We start from the raw sequence: 6,982 nt of genomic DNA on the forward strand, positions 1-6,982 counted from the left end.
TATTGCATATTTTACCAGCCCTTTCAATTAAATGAAGAAAAAAAATTCAAAATGTGCACGTCGCATGTTATGCCAACAAAAAGTTTTCATCCAGAAATTGACCACATCAAGGATTCTGGACTCGAGTCGTTACCTTACAGGACTAGCCTTAAGCTAGCAAGTAGTGGACCAAAGGAAAAGGATTTTATTCATCTTATTAACTAGACAGAATGTGAGTATTGGAAATAAAAAGAACTTGACATGACCTCCCCCTGTTCCCCCTTTTATAAATTTGATAAGTTTATGTAATATTTAAATTTTCATTATTATCATTCATCATTGATTATTTGTTAAACATTCTCAATTACTAAGACAATGCAAACATGTCTTTTAATGAAAAAAAGGAGCACTTTCTATGCATTAGATTAGTTTCAAAACAGATATTTAATTTACCTCCTTTCATGAGTGTAAGAATTGGGGTCCTCTAATTTGTTAGGTATCATTTACTTTTTACACATTTTCTATATTTTTAAAACAAATACTTATTCTGTACAATTCGAATGAAAATGATTTTATAATTAAAATTTAGATTTCTGTAATAATTTGATTTCTTTTTAATGTTTGTCCTTCATTCTGTGATTAATAATCTATATTGTACTACCTTATTATTTTGTTTTCCACAGTTACTCTTCTTACTTTACTTACCCATTATTCTCTATTTTAATTATGTGTGCTTATTTATCTCCAATCACAATGGTCATAATTATTTTTTAATTCAATAATTGGGCATTATATTAATTATTCTTTGTTTCGTAAACCCTATTAAGCCCCTAAATTTTATGTCACCTGTGAAACAGTCATTGATACTATTTTTAAAATTGACTATTAACATTCCCCATTCAGGACTGGAGCCTGAATTTAAGGATGAGTGCATGGTTTAATCTATTTTTTTTACAATTTATGAATTATTTGATATTTATTTCAAAACAGTACTTTGGCTGTAAAATTGTCAAAACTTTAAAACTCCTATTTACATAACACCATGGTTGTGAATATAAATATTTGATTTGCATTCAATATCCCCCTTCCCAACCCCTGACCCAAGATTAGCTGTGGATTTTTAAACATTGGCAATTGTCCAATCTTCAACAATAACAGAACCCTATACTGCATAGTTGGCCAAAAGTACCAAATATGAAAAAAATCAATCAATGCAATCGAGAAAACTGAAGACATAATTTGAAGAAAAACAATTTACAAAAATAAAATATGTCATACATGTACCAACGTCAACCACTGCACTACTAGCTCTAGCCTTCGAAAGGCAACACACAACATTTTCATTTATTTAATAACAGATGTGGGGTAATGATATGAAATAGTACAATGCCATAGAAACAACACACAAAACAATATGACTTTTGTGAAATATAAGACAAAAGCTAAATAACTGAAAAATCATATATTCTTTTTGTTTCCATAGAAACCACATATTTACTTAGCATGGCAATTTTGAGGTTGGACTCATTTAGTACATTCAAAGTGCCAAAGAAAATAAAGAGTCAGGACTAGCCTTAAGCTAGCAAGTAGTGGACCAAAGGAAAAGGATTTTATTCATCTTATTAACTAGACATAATGTGAGTATTGGAAATAAAAAGAACTTGACATGACCTCCCCCTGTTCCCCCTTTTGTAAAATTGATTAGTTTATGTAATATTTAAATTTTCATTATTATCATTCATCATTGATTATTTGTTAAACATTCTCAATTACTAAGACAATGCAAACATGTTTTTTAATGAAAAAAAGGAGCACTTTCTATGCATTAGATTAGTTTCAAAACAGATATTTAATTTACCTCCTTTCTAGTCTCGATTATCCCGACGCTTCATATGCATATGTAGAGTCTGGATCCAATCGGTTCGAATGAGTGTAATGTGAGGGCGTGTCCAAATATGCAAACACACGAGGTTGATATTTTCGGAATGTTTCTAGACTTATCGTTCATTTGCGATAAAACTAGATGAAAACAAACGGAGGAAGTAGCAATCACCATGCCTGAAAAATTTGTAAAGCTAGGTAATTATATCTGAAGCTTTGTTTTTGTAAATATACTTTCAAATACTTCATTAATAAGAACTACCTTCTTCTTCTTTATTCTTTCCTCCACTATCTGGAGTACCACTACTTTTATAGTGTAGCACGGATAAGCAACTGATTGTGGGCATGTGCAGGAATATTTTACAGTGAATATGATCGGTGCACAAACCAGTATTATTTCGCCTAAAATTAATTGTTCAATATACTGGTGTAAAGGATATAAACACAGCCTGGCGTACCCACCACCAATTTACAACGCAACGGCAGTTGGTCTTATCCAAAATGAGCTAAGGCTGCGATCCCAGCTGGGTGCTCAATTAAAACATAAAACTTGAGTGTTATTAAAATAACTTAATGCAAAATCACTTTTGTACAAGTGCAGGAAACTGTTCCATCACCATATTATATACATTTGTACTCCATTTAAGGCACACATGTTATTATGTCAATTATACATTACTTTAAAAGTTCATGCACTGTTTACACTAATATTTTCTACCTCTAAAGAAATAAAACACTACATACTCAAGTACGTGCATTACTTTCTTGTAGATACATCTGTTTGTTATTTAAGTCCCCTTTATCATTAAACAGTTAAAGTTGCAATTTTGTCATTTATAATTTTCAGATCAATTTTGCACATCTTGGAGAGAAAGTAAAACAAACAATGGAATGCAGCAAAGTGGACATTATTCCTGATGAGTGCTGAATATGAAGATTGTTTGAACGCCACGGCGGTATACAACTCATGTTGCCTTTATTTGATAAATTTACTGATAGGATAAATCTATAATTGTTTATTTTAAACTGACTTTGAAATAACCAATAGAATTTCCATAACAACATGTACATGTAGTTTCTTCCATTTTCAAGCTGATTTAATCATTCATAATGTGATCAAGAACAGAATCCTCTATAAACTGGTGGTCCCAAGATTTGACAATCAAATATTTTAAAGGACTTATATATGACTTGTTATTTTTTGCAATAGAAATTATAGATCATTATAGTGAGGACCAGAGTAGGTATTCTTGTAGGAACATCAGGAAAAAAATATTTCCAAGAACTCTAGTCTGCAAGCATGCATTCCACAACTCACTGGTCAGTGATTTTTTGGTATTTCAGATCATAGAAAATTGCCAGATATTATGATGATCTTATCAATTAAAGATATATTACCGTAGCTATCTTTTTTTGTTGTTCTAACCACAACAATATTTGGCTATGAGTGAATATAATTTTATTTATTCATAATTTCTATTATTCATTATTTTGCAACCCTGCAAATTAAAACAGATCTGGAGACATTGTTCATTGTATACTTATTAAAATTTACTTTTATAATGATAAATTGTTACTCATAAAATTTTATAGTTTTTTAACTAATGATTATTCCATTATTGTATTTTCTAGCACTTCTTTTTAACATGATGGAGTTGCGAAAATTTACCACAGTTCTATGGACAACTGAAGGAGAATAATTTCATTTGTCAAAGGACAGGAGACTTTCCATGCTTCAAGACTTTAAATGCTGAAATTGTAAGGCTTTAAGAAACTAATGTATATGTATATGGTCTTGTCTTAAGTTTCCATAAAAAACATTAAGTATAATTTAAGTCTTAACTTTTTTATTTAGACATATTTTTAAGAAAAATATAATGTTTTAACTTTGTTCAATGCATTTTTATAATTTCATTAATTGGAAGAAATAAAGCACTTAATTTATACACAATAACCTTTTTGATTTAAGCTTTCGTATGAACCTTTTTTAAGATCATTACATGGAGCTTACACTGTTTGAAGAGATGTGGTTATATGCCAATGAGACAGCAACTCAACTACAAGAATAACCAAAGGAACATATCAAGATACTTGTTTTAACTGTCTAATCAAACCTAATGCTCCCTACAGTCAAATATCAAACAATTAAAAGATTAAACGCATGCAGTAATTCTTTAAATACATAATGTTTGTCTCCAATTAATAAAGCAGTTGTCTGAACTTGTGTCATATCTTTGTAGGGAAATAAGATGCAGAGAACCATTTATGAAGTGTATACATGAAACTGATATTTACAATGATCTTCAGAGCTATAACTCTAGCCCTTAAGATTACATTACACTACTATTGCTTTCTAATTCTACTATCAACAGTAGAAGAGAGAAGATTCAGGACTAAGAGTGATTTTTGCAATTTGCTGTGGATGATGACTTAATCAAATTTGGATGCATTGATGAAATTCATACAACGATGACAGTTAATTCTTTGAACAAGAAAAAGCTGTAGATATTTTCAATGGTGCAAAAAAAAGAGTATGAACTATAAAATGATTAAAACTGTGTTGAGTTTACAATTTTTATAAAAGTTACAACATTTACCTACATGTAAAAAAATATAATAAACCCCAAAGATGCTTTTATTTAGATTGATTGTAAAGTTTACATGTCTGGCTGGCATGCATCATCTGTCTTTGTTCATGGTTCATAAGTCAGTGTAACTTTTCAAATGGTGGATCCTCCTCTAAGATACTAGAAACAAAATGTCTCTAAATGTCTATTTGGTTTATGGAATAATTGTAAGGTGTACAAGTCTGTCAGGCTTGGTTTATCTGTCAGACCTTGACTTCATTGTTATGAATCATTAATATCTTTAAACTTGTAGTAAACTTTTATCTGTTAGACTGATAATATAAATCATTTAAGCAGGAAACACATTCCAGCTTGTTTTAGATATCAATCTCTTGGTGAAATTTCTTATTTTACAAATCTTGATTTAATTTATGATCAAATTAAATAAGATATTCAGTGCAGAATATTTTATTTCATGTTGCTATATTATACTGATAGGGTCTGAGTCTTTTGCAATTTTTATATAAACATGAAGATTGCATTTTTGGGTTCATGCATAAAAAAAAAATAAGTCAAACAGTCCTAGAATGTAGACGGTAGATTTGCTTAAAATTGGTGTAAGGAAGATATTATTTGAAGCAAACTTTACAAATATATCTTTTCATTATTAAGTCTTTTAAGTTTTTGCAGTGAACATTTACATATAATTGTCAATATTTTTTTTTATACATAAATAACTTAGTTTAGAAGATGCGGTTATAATTGCAAATGAGATGACTTTCCACTAGAATGCAAATGAAACTTGATAACTCAATAAATGTGACCATATTGCTTTCAACAATGAGAAAAACCTATATTGCATAGTGAGCTATAAAAGGCCACAAAATAGAAATGTAAAACAATTCCTTCCATAGAGAAAACTTAGTCTGATTTATGTTAAAAATGAATTAAATACAAATATGATATACAGCAACTGAAGTACAGGTTCTCAACTTGGGACAGGCACATTCAGAATTCAAAAGTGGTGGGCTTAAACATGTTGGCCAGCGCCAAACCCCCTTCTAACCTTGGACAATGATTTAACAGTACCATATATGAAGTTGAACTATGAAAATCAGTTGATTAGGACTGAACTTGTAATGTATTTACTGGCAGTTACTGCTAGTTCAAAGTCAATAACAACTTGTAAAAAAAATCTGTTTCTTAAGACTAAAGTATCAATCAGCACACATCCAATCGATTTAAGTGTAAAGATGTAATTAACAGTCTAATTTATGACTGTGCAACAAGAAATATTACAGAAATCCACCTATAGGATAAAAACAAGTTCATGCCAAATGAATAAAAGCACTACTCTGTTTTATAGATGCACATTAGAGGGGCGGATCCCAGATGTCCCGTTTCAAATGCATCTTTCTAAAAAAAAAAAGAGGTCTGGATTTGTACTGCATTTACAAAGTCCATGCCCCATACTTCCATGCATTGATCTTCATCTATAAAAAAAAAGCCTGATAAATGACACTGGTGTGGTTTTCTTATTAGTTACAGTAACAATTTTCACTAATTTAATCTTTGAACTTGTCAATGATGATATGACTTGCAGAATGTTTATGCTCCAAAGTAAGAGAGTTCCAGACTTCTGCTCTTATGTGTGTCCAAAAATGTAATATTCTACAGCACGATTGTATATGTCATTTGCTAAGGTGAGCTGCATGCCTTTTTCTCGTTAATTATTTTGTCATTCATTCTTCCGTTGGTCTTTCCTTTTTTTAATTTTTATTCATTTGGTTATGTCGGTGCCTGGTTTAGACTATACGGTAATAATTTTGCTCATTGTTCATTGATGGCGTATGGTGGACTACAATACTTTAACCAAGGTCATTTCATAGATATTTGTGGACCGAGCAATAGTTAAGCCCTTTTTCCAATATCCGTACGGTTTCACCTAAAAATTTCTAAATTTTCCCGTTTTTCTATGTCATATGAATTAAAATATACTACAAATAACTTGCATTTGCTAATTTTCTAAAAATTTCAAGTTTAGTTTCCACAGCGGTCATACTTATTTATTTTACCTTGTTTATGAATTCCCTACCAGTGGCGGATCCAGGACTTTTCATAAGGGGAGGGGGGCCGCTCCAGACATGCTTCAGTGATTCCCTATATAATCAACCAATTTTTTCCCACGAAAGGGGGGGCCAGGCCCCCCCCCCTCCCCTGGATCCGCCTATGCCTACTCTGCCTTCTTGGTCATCATTGTCATATTTTACTTTTTCTCTATTTTTGGGGGGGTTAATCCCTACACGCATATACAAACAAATGGACAGCACTGTTTTCTCAAAACCAGTGAGGCCGTCAACAAGGAGTAACAATTGCATCCTTTTCGTGTGATGATAAATCCCCCCTCTTTCTTCCCAAAGATATAGAGAAGCCTTTACCATCGCATGGAACTATTAGCCGTGTAAAACAGCGAGACAATGTTATCATTCAGAAAAAAGATCCGTATAAAATGAAAGATTTACAATATTGAATTCGAATTTTTTTTATTAAATCTT

The 6,982-nt window shown here is 31.3% G+C and overlaps 1 protein-coding gene and 2 long non-coding RNA genes across 4 annotated transcripts in view; 2 read left to right on the forward strand and 1 right to left on the reverse strand.

Annotated features, from left to right (window-relative positions):
• The window catches only part of LOC143045135 (uncharacterized), a 34,317-nt gene that overhangs the window by 13,057 nt on the left and 14,278 nt on the right, over positions 1-6,982 (reverse strand). The gene's annotated exons all lie outside the window — the stretch shown is intronic.
• The window catches only part of LOC143045139 (uncharacterized), a 28,629-nt gene that overhangs the window by 7,513 nt on the left and 14,134 nt on the right, over positions 1-6,982 (forward strand). The gene's annotated exons all lie outside the window — the stretch shown is intronic.
• Positions 1,996-4,498, forward strand: LOC143045138 (uncharacterized). Of its 2 annotated transcripts, XR_012968879.1 has the most exons (4): positions 1,996-2,058; positions 2,708-2,816; positions 3,493-3,618; positions 4,101-4,418. It is a non-coding gene; the product is annotated as an uncharacterized LOC143045138 (long non-coding RNA). The 2 variants fall into 2 exon arrangements; XR_012968878.1 differs by having other exon boundaries at positions 2,708-3,618; positions 4,101-4,498.

Source organism: Mytilus galloprovincialis, chromosome 9, assembly GCF_965363235.1.
Source record: "Mytilus galloprovincialis chromosome 9, xbMytGall1.hap1.1, whole genome shotgun sequence".
NCBI classification, from domain to species: Eukaryota; Metazoa; Mollusca; class Bivalvia; order Mytilida; family Mytilidae; genus Mytilus; species Mytilus galloprovincialis.